General features: G+C 37.7%; 1 protein-coding gene across 5 annotated transcripts in view; it reads left to right on the forward strand.

Annotated features, from left to right (window-relative positions):
• LOC113111617 (RNA binding protein fox-1 homolog 3-like) overlaps window positions 1-19685 on the forward strand; it is a 384232-nt gene that overhangs the window by 50516 nt on the left and 314031 nt on the right. For all 5 annotated transcript variants that reach the window (XM_026276558.1, XM_026276555.1, XM_026276556.1 and 2 more), the window contains exon 2: window positions 6787-6893. The gene's annotated coding sequence lies outside the window, so the exon portion shown is untranslated. The remainder of the gene's footprint in view (window positions 1-6786; window positions 6894-19685) is intronic.

The raw sequence follows: 19685 nt of genomic DNA on the forward strand, positions 1-19685 counted from the left end.
AACACTATTTTAATTAGCTGCATTTTATTCTCTTTAAATCCTTTATACACGCACAAGAGGGTTTCTGGGGACCCTCGGCTTCTACGTGCGTTTTCCCCCCACAGTGTAGTCACTGTTGGTGCAGTTTAACGTGTCCTCTGAGATTTAAGTTTAAACCAAACCAGGAAAACAGGCGAGGAGTTGTTTACCAACTGGAGTTAAGCTATATATAAGAAGCACCTCGGGCCCCTTGACATATTCTTAATTGAATCTTCTCGACTCGTTTAATGAGAAAGAAAGACAGAGTCTATCAGGCTGGGATCCCAATGTAATGCATGGCTAATGTTCTAAAACAATCTAGAGCCTGAAAACCAATGTTTATATGATGAGTAACCCAGCTGTTTGCCACAATGACTGCCATCTAGTGTTGGGAACAGAAAACCGGTTCCATATTTAAATGCAGAATTTAGGGATTTTCAAGACGTCGTACGAAAGATGGACGGTGAACGAATGGCTCTTGCGTGATAGTTCGTTTTTGTTAAAACAGAAAGATATAGTGCGACCAGCACAATTCCAATTCTCAAACAAACACAAATTATTTTTTTGCAGTGAAGAACTATATGTGACTGTCAACTGTTTATAATATTAAATTACTTTTTTTTTTTACTTTTTATAATTTTTATATATTTAACATTTATTTATTTATTGTCCTATGGAAACATACATTTTCACAGCTAACTAAAAGCACCTATTTAACATTTCAAAAGTTATTTTATTTTAAATTATCAAAAAACTGACACTGAGCAATCAGTCCAGCCTAGTTTAAACACTAAAATTTAATCTAGGTGTTTAAACAAATTAGAAATTTAAACAAATTAGAAAATCCTTGTGTTGCAGTAAACATGCAAAAAAAAAAAAAAAAAAAAAAAAACCTTAAAATGAAATTTAAGACCACATTTCTTTTAACAGTTGCTGAATGGTGTGTATTTCATCAAGTATAAAGGTTATCCGTTTTCTCAGTAATATTTTAAAAGAATGATTAAATTAATTAAGTCATGTTACTGTTTTTTTTTTATTGTTACCATCTTTAAAAAGAACAGTCTCTGAAGTCTGTGTAAACACTCAGTTTGTAAAAACCATTTGAAATGTACCGACTAGTATGTATTATTAAAAATATATAATTTTATCATATTTAAAATTTCTTTATTTTGTCTGAATATTTTTTCTTTTCTAAATGAGTAAGAGAAATTGGAACTATAAGAATTAAATTCGTTATGATTCCCATCCCTAGTGCCATCTACTGTACCTGTAAACCTTTTTTTTTTGGAAGGAATATAAACAATTGAATGCATATATCAGATAATCAGCCATGTCTATCCTGCTCTAATTCCTTTTGTCTGTACAGATCAGCAGGCTCCATTGATTTGAGGCCGTCATTAACTCAATCTCAGCATATCGCTGTTCAGTGCAGTTTGGTTTGTATATGTAGGTTATTTGAGGACAGCGGGACTTCGAGCACTCCTGGTTTAAGAATCAAAGCACTTTTTAGAAGCTGCGGAATGAATTTTTCACAGTGGTCTCACTTCACTGGATTCCAGCAGTACACTAGTAGGTGGTGCCAGGGATGGTGGTGGGGGGTTTGCGATTGAAGGAAGTGGAGAGTGGGTCAGAGTTTGCCGTGGCTGTAGGAGTCACTGGAGAACATGTCAAACTGAGGCAGACGGCACTTGCACAGAACTGATTGCCCTTCTGAAACAAAATGAAACAAAACACCAATGTTGATTATTTTTTTGGTTGTAAGGTGGTGAAATATACTATATACAGATAGATACAGTGTGTGTGTGTGTGTGTGTGTGTGTGTGTGTGTGTGTGAGAGAGAGAGAGAGAGAGAGAGATGTGATAATTATGCATTGTTTATTTTTTTTTCCAAAATACAGTAAAAAAGTAATATTGGTAAAATAACATTAAAGAAGAACTGATTTAATTTGTAATATATTTTATCATTTAAAATGTAATTTATTAATGCTAATAAGGCAAAGCTGACTTTTCAGCAACCATATCTTCTTTTTTCAGTGTCACCAGATCCTTCAGAAATAATTCTAATATGCTGATTTGGTGCTCAAGAAACATATCGTATTATATATTAAAAAAAAATCAAGTATTTTATTTGTATAATTTGTTTATTTAATTTATTTATTCTTTTTTTAATAATAAAATACTATAATAAAATTGTATTTAAAAGTATTTAAAAATACTTGTATTTCAGGATGCAATAAAGTGATCAAAAGTGACAGTAAAGACATTCTAGTTCAGATAAATGAAATATATATATATATTTTTTTAAAGAGGCCTGCAGAAAAAAAAAGACGAAGAAAAAAAAAACGTTAAAACTATTTTCAACATTGATTTAATAATCATTTTATTAATAATTGAGTACCAATAACAAGTTAGCACCAAATCAGCATATTAGATTGATTTATGAAGGATCATGTGATATTGAAGACTGGAGTAAAACTGCTGAGAATTCAGCTTTGCCATTACATGAATAAATATAATATATATTAAAAAAGTATTTAAAAATAAAAAATAAAGGTTATTTTCAATTGTAATAATATTTCACAATGTCAAGTAAATGCAGCCTTAGTGCTGATAAACGACTTTGTTCACAAACATAAAATAAATTAATTATTTCAAACTTTTGACTGGTAAAATGAGTCATTTAATGTTATATAAATAAATTAATTGTTTTAACAATGAATTAAACATTTTATATTTGTATTTCAGACAAGCAGGGAAAATAAAATGTCTGGTATAAATAGAAACAGAGAGTCCTTCAGCTAAAAATACAGCAATGGATGCTACCAGTGTAGACATCGTCATTGATAATGGGAGTGGTTTTGTTTTGACGCGATGTGACGCGTCGCTCGTGTCAGGTGTAGACGCTGTGTCAGGATACTGCAGACACGAAGGCTGCTTTGGGAATAAAAATAAATAAATATAAATAAAAATCCGTGCCCCTTCACCAGAATCTAGCTTGCAGCCATCCGCATAGGCGCTGATGTCAGGGAGCTGTCACGGAGAATGCAACAGAGCACAAATAACATACATGTGTATAATCCTCACATCCTTTTCCAGATGAGCTGCTTCTGCCGTGATAGCAGACTTTCAAATGGCAAAATAATAGAGCAAATCAAATCAGTGTTGCTTAGAAAACAGAAGGTTGTTTGGGTTTGTTATAACCTGTGACTATTAACTTGTTAACAATGACAATTTTCTTCACCAGTTTATCCAATCGTGCTTTGCGAACGGTTGTCTGCTCGCCTGCAAGTTCACATGCAGATTCCCTTCCTCGTACCTCAGCCGAGAGAGGCTCTATTTTCAGCGGTCTATCATTAGAGTTGTGCTAAGCTGGCATATTGTTCTTTATTATGCTAATGTGTGGGTATTGTATCACAAAGTAATTGCACATTGCGTTCTTGTGTGGCAACATCTTTTGTGTGGATGTGTGTGAGTATGTGCAGGCATGTTCAGCCTTCAGGTTTAAACAAGCTCCTGTCTTTAACCAACACCTTATTTCTTTTTTGGTTAAGATTTTTGAGAGTAATGTCCATCAAAACCAAATGGTATAAGATTGATTAGATATGTTTGGGTATGTGTACTAATTATTATATTTTGGTGTTAAACGGGTGGTGCACCAATGCTTGGACAAATGTTACTAGGTTAGAGTTAGGTTTGATTAGAGTTTGATACTTTGCACATTCTTGTGGTCCCATAAGCCAGTTTACATTTTCAGGACATAATTTGATTAGTCACATGGTATTTTATAGCTCAGGTGATTGGCTCAAAAACAATACTTACATAACTTGATGCAACAAGGAGTTGTGCCAAGTCGGCATGTTGTTCTTTATTATGCACATTTTTGGGGGGTATTCTAACACATAGTTATTGTACAGTTGTCCTTGATATTATTATTAATATTATATTTTTTTAAATAAAACATCAAAATTAAATTAGGCTAAAAGATAATTCTGTATCACCAGTTTCTTTCCAAACTGAAAACACACACATAAAACAATTTTAAACAATTTCACCTAGAAATTGCTAGTAAATTTCATAAATAATTACAGAAAAACAGCAAGTAACACTGAATTAGACATGACATTTTGAAGTAAAAATAATATTTTCTGTTTTATTTACACCTTAGAAATGTTTTTTAACAGTACATAAAGGCCTTCTGGTGAATAAAAGGTACTTTTAAATACTGCTGAGTAATGTCCAGTCAAAAACTGAAATAGGTCACTGGCTTTTTTATTCTCCTTGTGCTTACAAAACTGCGTCATTGAGGACTGTCTGTAGAAAATGACAGTTGTGAAGCTGGCCTCTTGAGGACATTGTGTGAATCATGTCACCTCAGATTCTTCATTGTGCAAAACAATATAAAGGTCAACTACATAAAAGCACAAGCAAATGAACATTTCACTAATCAACACTTTAGATTGCTTACGTTGCCATAAACCAGATAACACCGATCTGGAAATACTCAGGTGAAAGCAGGTTTCTCTTTTACTCTATTCTGTACAGTACGTTTGAGCTCTGTTGAGGTGCCTATCTTTGTGTACACCCTGGAGCTGAGGCGCTTGACAGTTCATTAAAGAATCCTGAGATCGTCTGTCCTTATTTTTGGAAGGCATGTTGGAGGAGAGGGATTGTGCGAGCTGCCAGAAAAGCGACGAGGGGCGGACACAGGGAGCTAAAGTGGAGCTTTTCTCAGCGCTGGCATTGTATTTCCAGGGGCTTCAAAGCTGTCTGCCCCAAAGCTGCTGGCTCTTGAAACACTTTGGAGAACAGATACCTTGATCAAGCGATTGAGAAGACAGATTTGCATGAAATGGAAGCTGTTTACAGCTCAGGGCTCTGCTTTTGTCATTTTGCAGGGGGAAAAAAATGCAGTTAATTCGGAATTAAATTGAGCATTGTGCGTTCACTGGTCAGATTCGCAAGCTGGTATACTGCGACATCAGCTTGGTTAATTGGAAAGCCAGTCACATGAGTTTGGATTTAAATACCACAAAATATCTTGCAGGTCGTAGGGTGTTTTTAAAAATGCAGGATGTGTGGGATGCTTAACAAGAGAAATGTTATTTTTCTTGAGCACTGGAAGAGAAAGAACTGGAGTACAGGCTGTACAACTGTAGCAATACCCGTCCCAGGAGAATGACTGTTAAAGGTGTGTTAAGGTGAGAGAGAGAACAGTCTCGGTTAGATGCAGTTCAGATGCGCCGCAGACCTGGGGTACAAAGAAAGGTGAGAGACTCTGAAAAAGACACAGAACAAATGTTCAGTGCTGAATTCATGCTGGTACAAGGGCAATGAAATGAATAGTTCTGTTTGGGCAAGGTAGAGGGCTGACCCGAGCCTGCCTGCTGCCTCAGGCCGCCACACTGTTTGAAACCCCTCATATTTTTCTCCGTCAGCATCATCGATGACCTCCAGCATGGTGTCCATCCAGGAGTGCTCTCTCTCTCTCTCTCTCTCTCTCTCTCTCTCTCTCTTTCTCTCCCTCTCTCTCTCTCTCAGAGGAGAGAGAAGAAGGACTGTGTTTGGTGCAGTGACATGCAGACATGAGCAAGTTTCTGAAGCAGGGTGCAAGTCAATTCTCAAATACTTTTTAGTTTCCAAATGCATTTGATATATACATTTAAATATGCTGTGGGCTAGATTTATAGAACAGTTTGTTCAATATATTTCCAAAAAAAGTATATCTAAGGACTAACTTTATTGATTTATTAAATAAAATATTAAGTAAAAAAAAAAAAAATGAAATGAAATGAAAGAAAAAAAAGAAAAGTTTTTACTTGCATCAAAACATTTTATCAATATGATGCACTTTTTTAAAATGAACATTTTATTCATTATTCATTCCAGTTGGCCAGGAATCTAAAGAGAGGGGGGTAAAAATACCGTATTTTTTGGACTAAAAGTCGCACCTAAGTACAAATCGCATCAGTCCAAAAATACGTCACGACGAGGAAAAAAACATATATAAGTCGAACTGGACTATAAGTAGCATTTATTTAGAACCAAGAACCGAGAGAAAACATTACCGTCTACAGCCACGAGAGGGCGCTATATGTCTTCATTGTAGACTACAGGAGCACTAAGCAGCATAGAGCACCCTCTGGCGGCTGGGGACGGTAATGTTTTCTCTTGGTTCATTTCTCTTGGTTCATGTCAAATTAATTGTGATAAATAAGTCGCACCTGACTATAAGTCGCAGGACCAGCTAAACTATGAAAAAAAAGTGTGACTTATAGTCCGGAAACTACGATAATTTTATTTCTGTTAATAGGCATGTTGTAGGAAATATCTCTTGAAAATGACTTATTAAGTAGGATAATTGCCATTTGTTTTCCTGCACACTAAGCCATGCCCCCAAATATCTTGTGTTGATGAATATCTTTTTTTTAATTCTAAAAACATTTCTTCTTGTATTCGATTATCAGAAAGTGCAGTTACAAAACAATACTTGGTCTTTAATCCAGTTTTTTTTTTTTTGTGATTTAACCAGTGGCTGGATCTTGGGTTGTTTATTGCTGGGTTCTAAGGCTCTATCACCACTCTGACTGCAGTTACAGGAGGAGAAAGCATCACAAAATGCCTCCTGTTTAACATGAGTTCATGTTTTGATTATGGCTTTAACACAGCATCAGTATTTGGCATGCGTCACGGTGCTTTTTGATAGCGGTGCATATCCAGTAATTCTCTGCATCTCACAGTTCTTTTTCATCTCTGCATTATTTTCCTCAGAATCCTGTTCAGACAAGAAGAAATGCTGCCAGTTGAAGCCTAGTCTCTGATAGCAGTGGAGAACAACCAGTCTACTTCCCGGAAGAATACAAGAGTTCTCTGATCTGGTAAGCACAAGCAAGAAAACTCAAGTTCATTTCCATAGTATAGTCTTGAACAGAAACTGTTGAGGGAGTGTTGCATAGTATCTTTTTTATGTTATTTATATAATTAATTCTACTTGAGTGTTGTACTTGGATTTTTACAGAGGTATTTACCATGTTTATATCCCATGTTTCCTCTTTTTTGCCCACTTTTTACACCTTGTAAAACATCAGTTGCAGCTGAATAGCACACTGAACATCATTGCAAATTGCATTTAAGAATTTACATATGCTATAAACACGCCTTTATAGTATCATTTAATTCAGATAAGCTCTATAAGCTTTAGGAAACTCTTGGATAGAGACTAACATTTTGTTATGGGATCTTGCTATCTGGTCTCCAGTAAACAACTGCTTTCATCACATAGCAGAAACACCTCCAGTGTTTAAGAACTTCTTTGAATAATATCAGGAGCCACTTGAATTAGTATAGAGAGGTTGGTAGGAACTGGCGGCAATTCCTGTTTTCCTCCCCTCCAATTCTAAATCTATTCTCATTTTAAGTAAATACGGACTCCAATCTCCACTTGCTCCAGTCACCCTAGGAATGAATGTGCCCAAGGGGATGCTAGTTTCTCATTCAGCCCGAGTATGCGGAGTGGGGGGTGTGGAGAGAAGTGTCTGTAAGTGCACTTGAGCTACTGAACTCACGCAGTGCGACAGTCAAGTGCACAACCAGCTAAAAGCCGCTCGCAGAAAGACCCTCTTGAAATGTTTGTCTGAATCTCATAATTTCTCTGAATATGTGTATTGTAGACTCATTCCAGTAATACAAACCTTTTATTTCAAACTGTCATACTTTGCATGAGTGCTTGACGGAAACAACAGATTGTGGGGGTAGGGTTGGCTATGTGTCTGGAGCAGAACGGAAGATGGGAATGGAGGAGGTCATTAGCATTCCAAGAGAGTGTTGGCGTCTGGTGGAGCAGAGCCATGCCTCACTGCCTGGCACGATAGGGCAACGCGGTGGCCATTAAGGCAGAGGGGTTTGGGGGTTAGGGCCTATGGAGGGCACTGCCACCCCCTGCATGGGTGCGATGAGAGGCCCAGGGCAGGTGGTCTATCAGGGACAGTGGGCTGGAAGGCCAGGACAAATTGATATAGGGAGGCTCATTTCCCAAACTCAGCATGAGGGACGGCACAGCAACTCCATGAGAGTGAAAAGGGGAAAAAAATAGAAGACTCCCAAAGGCACTGGCATATGAGTGATGGACTTCCCAAGAGTTGGTCAGTTGCAGGGGAGCTATATATATATATATATATTTTTTTTTTTTTCTATATTAAACATGTTATATATTATAGCCTTTCTTATGTAACAAAGCAGCAATATTATGAAATATTTTTACAATTTATAATAGCTGTTTTCTATTTTAATATATTTTAAATGTAACTTGTAATGATTTTTCAGCAGCCATTACTTCGGTCTGCAGTGTCACATGATCTTTTAGGAATCATTCCAATATGCTGATTTGGTGCTCCAGAAGCATTTCTATTTATCATCAATGTTCAGAATGCTTGTGCTGTTTAACAAAACATAATACATTACACAAAAAAGTAGTTATTTGTCTTGTCTACAAATATTTCGTACTAAGAAATGTCTTTGTAAAATTTGATCAATTTATTCCCAGAATTACTAACAGCTTGTGCTAGAGCAAACAATGTTTTGGTGTTAAAATAGTATTGTCAGTATTTACTAAAGACGTGCAGTGCAGAAAGTGGCACTGAAAATGAATGGACACAATTATTTTTGTGCCTGACCTTATTGAACATGCATTTGTAGGAGTTTCCCTTTCAGACAAAAATTTATTGGAGGAGAGTATTACAGTGAATCAGGTAACGCGATTTACTAACGTTTGCACTCGTAAAATTACTGGTATTTGCGTCATTATTTACACCCAAAACATTATGCTTATTTGCAACTATGCTATGCTGTGTTTGGTGTATTGCGTTGGTCAAAATTTAAATGATATATTGCGTCTGAGTTTTTTAATTTGCGCATAGTCAGTAAATCACCTACAGAAACACCCATCTGTAATGTTTTGGAATTGTGCACTCACAATAATTTGCCCTGTTTAGTAAATCGGGCCCTTAATGTATCCTTATGAAAAAAAAAAAAAATCTTATAAAAAATATAAATATAACTTACTATCTTTATGGTCAGTTAGTTTTAATGGAATTGTACATTAAGTATTTTTACTCATTTTTGAATTTTCAACGATCTGACAGTGTCATAACAGCTTATTACATATCCGAGACAAGGTTTTATTTTTACTTTTTTTTTTTTATAGTCATTATTCAGTGGCTCTGTAATAGACACTTTTTTTCTCATATCTTTCATTGCAGCTATCTTGAAATATAATTAGAAAGTTTTTACTTGCATCTTATATCTCCCTGCCTAGAGGCCAAAAAGGTGGCACATCACATAAATATTGCTCTGTCCCCTAACCACAAGATAACACCGAGAGCAGAAAACAATTATAGCAAAAAATAAAGCACACTGACAGCCAATCAGAAAATATTTGATGTCTAATATACAGTTATATGGAACAAAATATATTCCAACAATGCACAGCAACCGTCAAAATATCCTTTAACTTGTCGCTTGTCGTATATGACTCATATTTTATCCTAACCATGTCTCATTCACAGCTGGTTGGGACAAAACTGAGATTAACATGAAAGAGAGCTTTTGTGGCGTTGTGTGTGGTTAGGGCAAGCTGTCAGTCACTGATTCTGTTAGAAGGCTGCATTGCAGCTCAGTTTTTCTCTCTCAGTCCATACATGTAACACGTGAGTCATATGTCAGCTTACATATGATTTAGGGAAAGAGTTTTAGTTAAGTGTGTATTTCTCATACATCCTCGCCAAACGACGACACATGGCCCCCATGCATCAACGCAAGAGTTTCAGTGAATGACATTTATTCATCTTTCTCAGACCTGCCAGCCTGTTTCTAAAGGCTGTTAAAGTGAAATCCATCAGACCCGCTGCAGCTCAGCGAGCTCAGAGCCATTCTGGACGAGGTAGCCATGACAATGTGGCATTTAGGGGATAGTTGGGTCTCAAAACAGCACCGACCAAATAGACGAGAGGCTTGATTGCTGCATATTGTCTCCCTGTTTGCTGAAAAGGGTAATAAAATAAACATATTGGGTGAAATGCCCATGAGTGATGTTTCATATATTTATTTATTTATTGACATTGAGTTCATAAAATCCAGCATGTGACAACTTTATTAACCTAGAGGAGATTTATTTTGAAAACTGTACTTAAATACTTTCTTCTTCTTCTTTTTTTTTGACTAAGGACAAGTGTGCTATCACTCTTTTGTCAGAGGATTATTTTTCTGCATGACACTTTTGATAAGTGGATGGATGGGTGTAAATCTCAGCTCTGTTGTTGGGGGGAGTATGACCTGTCATTCACTACATAGATTACATACCTGTGCCGGCTGAGATTGAGCTCAACTTGTTCTTGAGAATTTTTATCCTTCCTTCCTCAGCCAATCGTCTCCTTGTAAATTGCCGTTCTTTGATTGCTCGCCCACAAAGTGAGTTTGCTGTGTTTTGCCTGTTATCATTTGTTTGCTGAATATGCCATCTAGTGCATGAAAACACTGAGACAACTCATGAAAAGATATGTTTGTTCACTCACTAGATCTTTTGGTATTTTCTCTGTCGCTCCTTAAGGGGCCTTCAGGGCATGCTGCTCCAGAAATGTGCGTCTCTTTAAAACGCTTTGCTACAAAGTCTTTCTGTCATCAAGCTTGTGTTTGCTACCTGTAGAAACTTGGTGTAGTGGTTGTTTGCTTACATACTTGTTATTTTACATTGATTCCAAATACATAGGTTTAGTTGTATTTAATAGTTCATATTTTAAAGCATTTATAAGCATCCTGAACACATTTGTTTGAAATGCTTCCCTTTTTTTCATGTCTGTCCCTCTATATAGCCCTAGGTCAGTGGTCTTGTCTTTGGTTAATTCCTTCTTGTCGCATGTCGTGTTCAGACATTAGTGGCAATTAAAGGCGAAGGCTGTCCAGATGTGTGGCTAAGAGTAGGGCTAGAGCTAAAGTGGACACATTTGTGGCCATATGGTGGAGTTTCCCTCAGCCTTGCACTCGTAATTTGCTAAGCTCAGACTTTAAAGCCAATGTGAATTGCTCTTAAAGACTACTTTTGTTTTGTAATGTGTCATATTTAGAGTAAAACAAGGTATTTAAGGAGGAAAATTAATGCATACGGCCTTTCAGTATGATTTACTTCTAAATTGTGGGAAATGTGCACACGTTTCCACACACTCAGACATACATTCCTACATATAGCTCTGGACTCATTGGCACAGCGTGGCTTGCAGACAGCCTGTTCCACTGGCAGCCCAACTGCTGACGCTGTCACCTGTCTATGTGGATAAAGGTGATTTTGTTAGCACAGCCGTGCTGAGGCAATGGCATACCTTGCCCACATTCGTCCTCTGATAGGAACTGGGGTTCGGTAAAAGATGAGCCAATAGCTCTATATAATGTTTTTAAGCTAGGTCTGTGCCTTTACCACAATGTGTAGTCATGTTATTAGATTAAATATCACAGGAGATTTTCTTTTTAAATAATACCGTATGTACTTTTCACACATATTTTATATTGTGTGTTCTGAAATTATTGCAAATATCTCAATTTGTCAGCCTTCCAGATGTAATGGAATAGGGATGTATGAACACCCACCCCCATCCCTACAAATAATTATAAAAAAATTAAAGCTGCAACATTTGGCGCTGTTGCAGTAGGCTGTAAACATATTAAAAATTAAATTGCACCTACAGGCTTTGAAGTTGCATTTTTAATCTCACAACTTTATTCTTGTTCACTCCCTCACATATTTAAGGTGCTGCTATCGGAAATTGGGTCAGTGGTTTAACTGTCAACGTATGCATGTTGTGTAGCAGAAAATACATCAAAGCATATCATAACAATCAATTAATAAATCCGTTTTTTTGTTTTTCTTTTTTTACTGGAGTGTCATATTCCATTGCAGATGTACTGTTAAAGAGAGTATGTTGTAATATGCTTTTGCAGTATTCCTAAAGATAGCATTGGCAGTGTGTATGTTGGTTTTATTTATTTATTTGGAAATCATGAAAGTATTTCACTGAATGTGTATGGTTATGAGTCTGACCAGAAAATTACATTTGATTTTGGTTAATGCATGAAGAATCTTTAGTAATTGAGGTTCATGATCATTTATAAATATAGTATTGTTCGTGTTTATTCATAATGCTTAATTTTATTCCAAATTAATTATTTTAATTATTTGTTTTATTTAAAACTTAGGTAACACTTTAGAATAAGGTTCCATAAGTTAATGTTAGTTAACTACTTTCGTTAACATGAACTAAGCAAGAACAATCCTTCTACAGCATTTATAAGTTATAGTTCATGTTAATTTCAACATTTACTAATGCATTATTTAAATCAAAAGTTGTGCTTGTTAACATTAGTTAATGCACTGTGTATTACCATGAACTAACAATGAATAACTGTATTTTCATTAACTAACATTAACAAAGATGAATAAATACAGTAATAAATGTATTATTCATTGTTTGTTCATGTTAATTAATACATTAACTAACATTAACTAATGGAAACTTATTCTAAAGTGTTACCAAAACTTGTATAAAAAATACAGTACATACTGAAAAACTCATATTATTTTAAAGTTTCATCCTAATAATTAATCTTTATTTAAAGCTTCTGGAATTGATGATAATAATTATGATAATGACTTTTTTTGTTACCGTGTTTGATCACATCTCGAAGTTCAGTGTAAAAAATAAATAAAAATAAAATGCACTACCATAGAGTGTCGTTGGTTTTCACTAATTGATACTTTTGGTGAACTTGGCTCCAAGCTGGTTTCCTAATGCTGCTGTGCAACGGAGTGAGGTTGTTTAATTTTCTGTGGGAGAATCTAATTGAGAGAAATTACGCCATTGTAAGTTTATGCAGTCCCTGCTGTGTTTTTCAGGATCAGGTTGTTTCATGTCACTTAACAGATGTTCAGTCAAGAGTGCCGTTTGCAGCCTTTAATGTGGCTTTTTACAGCCATCGAGCCCATGTTTATTGGCTTACATGTTTATGGCGATGGTCGTAGCATGAATTTCTCAGCAAAATGGGCACTGAGTGGTCCGATACTTATTTAGCGACCCATCAGAGAGCAATTTAAGTGGACACAGATGTGCCCATGACACAAGCCAGCTGTGACTGACAAAGACAACATTTCCAAAAACAGCCAAAAAAAGCACATTATTAGTCCATCGAAGCTTTGTGTAAATTCAAGGTTTAAGTAATAATTTGTACTGATTACAATAAAATGCAAAAAATATGGAAACAAGACAATTAAGCATGTGATCGCATGTGTGATTTGCTAGAGCTGTGATGTGCGGATAAATGAACCTCCTCACCCTCCGTCCCGTTGTCATCGAGATCCCCTGAGGCTCGAGCCATATGGGTGGCTGCGAATGGACTGTTAGAGCAGACGGCCGCCGCAGCACTCCTCTTTGGCGCAGGTGGCATGGTGGCACTGGCTCAGGCCGATGGATCCAAGAGAGGGCTGCTTAGTCAGCCCACCATCTCCCTCAAGGGGTCCGGGCCCTCACACCGCGCCTGGGTCGCCAGTGCCAACGCACACCCACCTGCTGGTCAGGACGCAGTAAAGCCGAGGTCCAGCTATACCGACTGTCTTCAGTGTTTCAGTTTACTGGTAAAGAAGCAGTGAGGGAGCTTCTACTCTACAGCAGTGAGTTTTCAACCTGTTTCAGGCCAAGGATTACAAAAGATGGAATTGGAAGCACTTTTTACCTGCTGTATGAAACTGAGTACATTGCTATAAATGGGCGTACTGCACCGGGATAGCACCGGGACTATCTTGGCAAATGGAGGTTTCAAAAAGTAAGGTTTCAAAAAGGCACCATTAATTGTGTCCAATGTGTATTTATTTTAGAAAATAAATACATTTTCCCCCATTTTGAATTCTTATTCTCCAATGAAAGGTTAGATTTTTGTGATTTATTTAAATAAAAGATCAAAAGGATTAACAAAGCAGATTTATTTTCACAGCCTTCTTTATCATATTTACCACCGGTACCAACAATTCTGACCCTGTGTGTGTGTGTCTACATATATATATATATATATATATATATATATATATATATATATATATATATATATATATATATTAGGGGTGTAACGGTTCACAAAATTCACGGTTCGGTTCGGTACGATTCACTGATGTCACGGTTCGGTTCGGTACGGTTCGGTACGTTTTAGATACAGCAAAAAGAACAAATTGGCAACAAAGTATGTTTTTTGTTTTTTTTTACATTGAACAATGATCTATTCTTTACCCATCTTCTATGGTGTTTTCTTAGCAGCATACTGTATAAAACAAAAACAGCTCCTTATTAAAAAAAATTGAAAATGTTATTGTTGTAGTAGTTATGAACAAATACAAAGATGTAACTTTTCATATGGAACTCTAACTCTTTATATTGAGTGTGTTTTTACTCAATTGGTTCTCTATAGGGCTTATGTTTTTTGGAACAAAGCAGGAATTACGGTCTGGCTGAAATGGGCTCGTGAAGGAATATAGTAACGGGGCTAAATTACATTAAGAATGTTCTTAAAACATGCGTTTTCCACTATAGGCGCTCGCTCACTCAGCACACGCTGAAGGCTCGTTGCAAAATGACTAAAGGGTCTTTCACACAGGACGCGATACGCGCGGCGCTGGATCCTGGGCTCAGCGTTGCCCTTCAGATACAACGCGATTTGCGCTGCACTATGCCAAGAGCAAAGTAGGTGGAGTTTTCAAAACTGCCCGTGCATACGTTCTATTTATAACAGTTCTTCTATAACGTGCAGGCCTGTTAATTGAATCGTACTGCTCAGGAAATTCCGACACAGTACAGTACTAGTCCATTTTGATTACCGTGCTTGTTTGGATGCCCCGATCGATTGGTAAAGTGCACCCAAACACCAGACCTGTTGGTTATTGGAGGATCTTCTATTTGTGGTCTGTTAAACGCATTGGCCATTTTGCAACGAGCCTTCAGCGCGTACTGAGTGAGCGAACGCCTGACCTGAGTAGCCTAACATAAACATATAAGCTGGTGTTTTTTTTTTCTTGTTCGGGGGTGTCAGGGGCGTTGCCTGTTACGTCGTTTGGGTTATTGGGCTACCTTGTTGAACGCATATCATTATATTTCACAATTTTTTCTTTATTTTCCAAATATAATTAATTAATCCAACGAACCGTTCGGTACATAATGCGTACCGCGTACCGAACCGAAAGCCTCGTACCGAACGGTTCAATACGAATACGCGTATCGTTACACCCCTAATATATATATATATATATATATATCACATTTGGTGTCCTCTCTGTTGGCATGGTATGTAAAAAAAGGTTTTCTGAACTTGTGTGCTGTGTCAAACTGCAGATTGTGCCCTTGCATTATTCCTAGTTGCCGAAGCTTAGACCTTCACCATGCTTTGCATCACCTGAGCTTCAACTTGTTCCTTGAAGCCGCTCTTGGGAAGATGTTAGAGCACGACAGGGCAGCAACTGATAGGGGAGAACGGCACCATGCAGCTCAGCTCATAGGCTACACATTAACAAGGGGAGCACCCTGCCACCCTCAATAATACCTTCAGCTTCCTCTTACTACAGCTTGCTCCCCTGCCATCGCTCCGAGGGAAATTTAGACATCACTTTTTATGTCTACCCTCCCCCCTTCCCGCACACACCACTGCTTATGAACCTTGCATATAAATGCACTTGGGTGCTGTCTTGATTGATGGCAATTAGCATTTGGTAATGATAACAGATGTTTGCGGTGCCAGGAGGCTAGTACCTGCCGCCCACTCCGCCATCTGCTGTGGGCATCAGGGGCCTGGCACAAAGGCTGGCTGGCACGGGATAGTAAGCAGGGTGGAGAGGGCAAGATGAGGGGTGGTTCATTGTTGTTGTCCCCTCTTTATTTGACATGAGGAGCAGGGCCAAACTGCAGGGGGTTTCCTATGAACGCTGTGTCACCTGGTGCTGCTGAGTACATTTGGACAGGACACACGTGTTTTGTGGGCATGTATTATTTATTAGTCTCTTAGGACTCTGAGTGGGAGAATGAAATATGGGACTGTTAAATAGCCATGATGCTGCTAATTTCAACTTTTGAAACTGCACTGTGCCAATTACGGAACTAAATGGACAGATGTTGAAATACTAAGCATATAGTATATAGTTATTCAATACAATTACTTTTTTTATGACCACTTTATTACATCTTGTCAGTCTTCATCTTACTATAAACCTTGATGGGTTTGTTCATCGCTCTAAATGTTGCAGAGCAAGCACCTGGTTTGGCTGAGGATACTCTTTGTTAGAAGATGAACTAAAGACGGTGCAACCTCTTATCTGTTGCCCTCAAAGGACTGGGTGAAAAAGATGGGGATCAACTGAACTTTGATTAGTCTTTTTTCTTTTTGCTTATGTCAACTAATTGTTTTTCTTCTCAGAGGCAAAGCACTGATTCTGCATTTGCTTGTCAATTCAGGCCCTCTGCATGTGCCTTTTTTAAGCTCTTCCTTTTACTCAGTGCAAAATGAGGGGCCGTACACCCACCAGGTCAGGCTCAGAATTTAGATTTGAGTTATTTTGCTCATTTTCTATTTTAAGTTAGCATATTTATTTTTATTTTTTTACCGAAATGTGTCTATTTAAAGTATTTTGAGGACTGCCCTCACTAGTTCTTCTAAGATTGTGATATCGATGACCTGTTCAGAATGACATGCATTCAGCTGTGCACAAAGTCATCCGAGCAAGAGGATTCACACCTAAGTATTTCCTTGCTTTCTAGAGAAGTTTTGGAAACGCCATGCTCATCATTCCTGTAGCGTTTAGCTAGTGCCATTTATTTTACTTTCGCTTTGCTCCACCAAAATTTAAGTGATACGTTTTTGCCGTTATATTTCAGGCTGTCTTCCACAAACAATACTGTACACTGATGGGAATTCACTAAGACTTAATAGATTCCGCCGATTTGCAAACACTTTCTGCATAGTGCCTGATTCACTAAAAGAATTATGCAAATGCAAGCAAAGTTTTTTTTCACACTTAAAGTGAATTGCACTGAAAATGGAACGAAAAGTCATTCATTTTTAATGAGAGTTGGCATTTTTCACATGGCGGCATGAGCAATATTGACTGCTAATGATGGGACAAAGCTAAGCTGATTTCAACTTAATACAAATGAGTATTTAGAGGACTACCAATGGGAAAACATTATAGCTCACATGATCCATTTTATCATACCCTTAGTATATCTATTTTTCTTTCAATACAATATGGCTTTTTTTTTATCTTTTTTTTTTTTTTGCATGCAGATATGGAGGTGAGTGTGTTCACCTTTTCCTTATGGCAGATACCAGGCTGTTGTTTTCTGTCAAATTCACTCAAGAAGAAAACGTGTCCCATGTATCATACCTGTCTCTGTGAACAGCTGCATTCTCAAACACGCTCCCTTTCACAGGTCTCACTCACCCCGATTTTCGCTGTGCAAAATCAATACTCTAATCTTCAGCCCAGCCCTTCTCAATAAGTCTATATTTCTCACACTGCTCACATAAAGGTGACCTCTATGAGCCATTGGTATTAATATCCCAAGCTGGCACATGGGATATGGAGTCTGCTTTTAATGTTAATATTTGGCTGTCTGTCATTCACAAACAATGTGTGTATAGGTAAAAAATTATGTGAACATATTCACATAGAATTTATGGAAGTGAAAGTGACGTGACATTCAGCCAAGTATGGTGACCCATACTCAGAATTCGTGCTCTGCATTTAACCCATCCAAAGTCTACACACACAGCAGTGAACACACACACCATGAACACACAGCCGGAGCAGTGGGCAGCCATTTATGCTGCGGTCCCCGGGGAGCAGTTGAGGGGTTAGGGGCCTTGCTCAAGGGCACCTCAGTCATAGTATTGCCGGCCTGAGACTTGTGTGAGAACATTTTCTGTGAGCATAGACAGCTACTTAATTACATAATTCATCACCAACTGATACAAAATAATTAAAAAGGTGTCGCGACATAAGTAAAGAGCATGTTAGCATTTCTAAACACTCCTGGTGTAAACTTGAAAATAGAAGTCACCTTGTCATAACTCAGTTCAATGAATGGCCACAATGACTTACAAAACACCTAATGAATTCTTCATGTCATTTGCAAAATGCTTTGTTTGCTTTGCGTACGATGAATTAGCAAATGAATTCAAAGTGCCGGGGCAACTTCAAATTGACTTTGGTTTTGTTTGAGCTCATTTTCATTTGTCTCCATGGAGAGTCGACCAACTCGGTAAACATGCTTGAATGAAGGAATTCTTCAGCTGTCACTCAAAAATGTAATTAACGTACATTATTCTTTCAGAAATTCATAACCTTGAGCCAAGACATACAAATGAGGATTGAAAAGAATGATTTATTGCACTAATATGACACAGATGGAATGACTGTGCTGGTACCGATCGGAAGAGGATGTAGCTTCTTTGTTGGCATGTTTCACACTGTTTGTGCTAATATTGACATAGGAAATTGAGTCCACTAGGTAAAGTGTCCTTGACTAGTTAATACTCCAGTGATTTCAGAAATGCAGGTTTGAATGGAAAGGTTCAGGGGAATTTTTTCCTTTTCCTGAAATAGGATGCTTACCGTATGTTAAAAATCATCCAACAATCTTGACTGGGTCTCAAAAGTGCTCACAGGCTCTGGTTACAAATTATTACCATCTAGGAATTACGTTGGAGTGGAACAATGCATGTTGAGTCTCTGCGGAACACATGCAGAGGGTAATTTAATCTTGTAACATGAAGATTATTTTTGATTGCAGTGCAGTTTGATCTGTTTGTCTCTTTAATTTGGCTCTAACCAGCTGACATTTTCACAGTATTTAATAAAAGCTGCACTCGATTTGTGACCGGGGTGACAATCTTTTATTTACTTGGTGTGGATAAAACTATTAATTCACAGTAATTAATGAGTGAAGTATAGAGGGCGTGAGTACAGCCTCATCCGCTGGGAGCCTTTGTGGAACAGATTCATTCATCTTGATTAGACACACTTAGCTTCGGCTTTCCTTGCTTATATCAGCTAGCCACTTGCAAGCCACATGTCTCGATGTTATTTTCTCCGGTATCGATGCTCAGATGATGCTGCGTCTATGGATCTGGTGCCTTGATCGCTAACCTTTGGTGGTTTAGCCACAACCAGGTTTGTAAAGAAGTTTGTGATTTGCTTTGGCCTTTAGCCTCAGTGTGTTTAGAGTAGAGTCAGACTTTCTGATGAGCTTTGAGGGGATGGACTAACCCTGAGAGACAGGTCATGGATTGAGTTAATGGTGTCTCAGTGACTCAGTGCAGAACAATCGCTGGAGGGACGAGGGGCATTTTTGTCAAGAGCATCAAGGGCGTAAAATACACATTGTCAGAAATTGTGGGACTGTACACAATCCCAGTGTCAGTTCACCCGTATCAGCCCTTAAGAATAGTTGTTGAAGTGAGAGGGCTAATTTGACAAGACGTGAATTAACACCTTTCAAGGAATCTGGCACATTGGCATAGTTAGAGAACATCTAGAAACAAGTTTAGTCCTGAAAGCCCCTTCAACCACTTAAAAAGAGTTCATCCAAAAATGAAAA

Source organism: Carassius auratus, chromosome 12 (genome assembly GCF_003368295.1).
Source record: "Carassius auratus strain Wakin chromosome 12, ASM336829v1, whole genome shotgun sequence".
In the NCBI taxonomy this organism is placed as follows: Eukaryota; Metazoa; Chordata; class Actinopteri; order Cypriniformes; family Cyprinidae; genus Carassius; species Carassius auratus.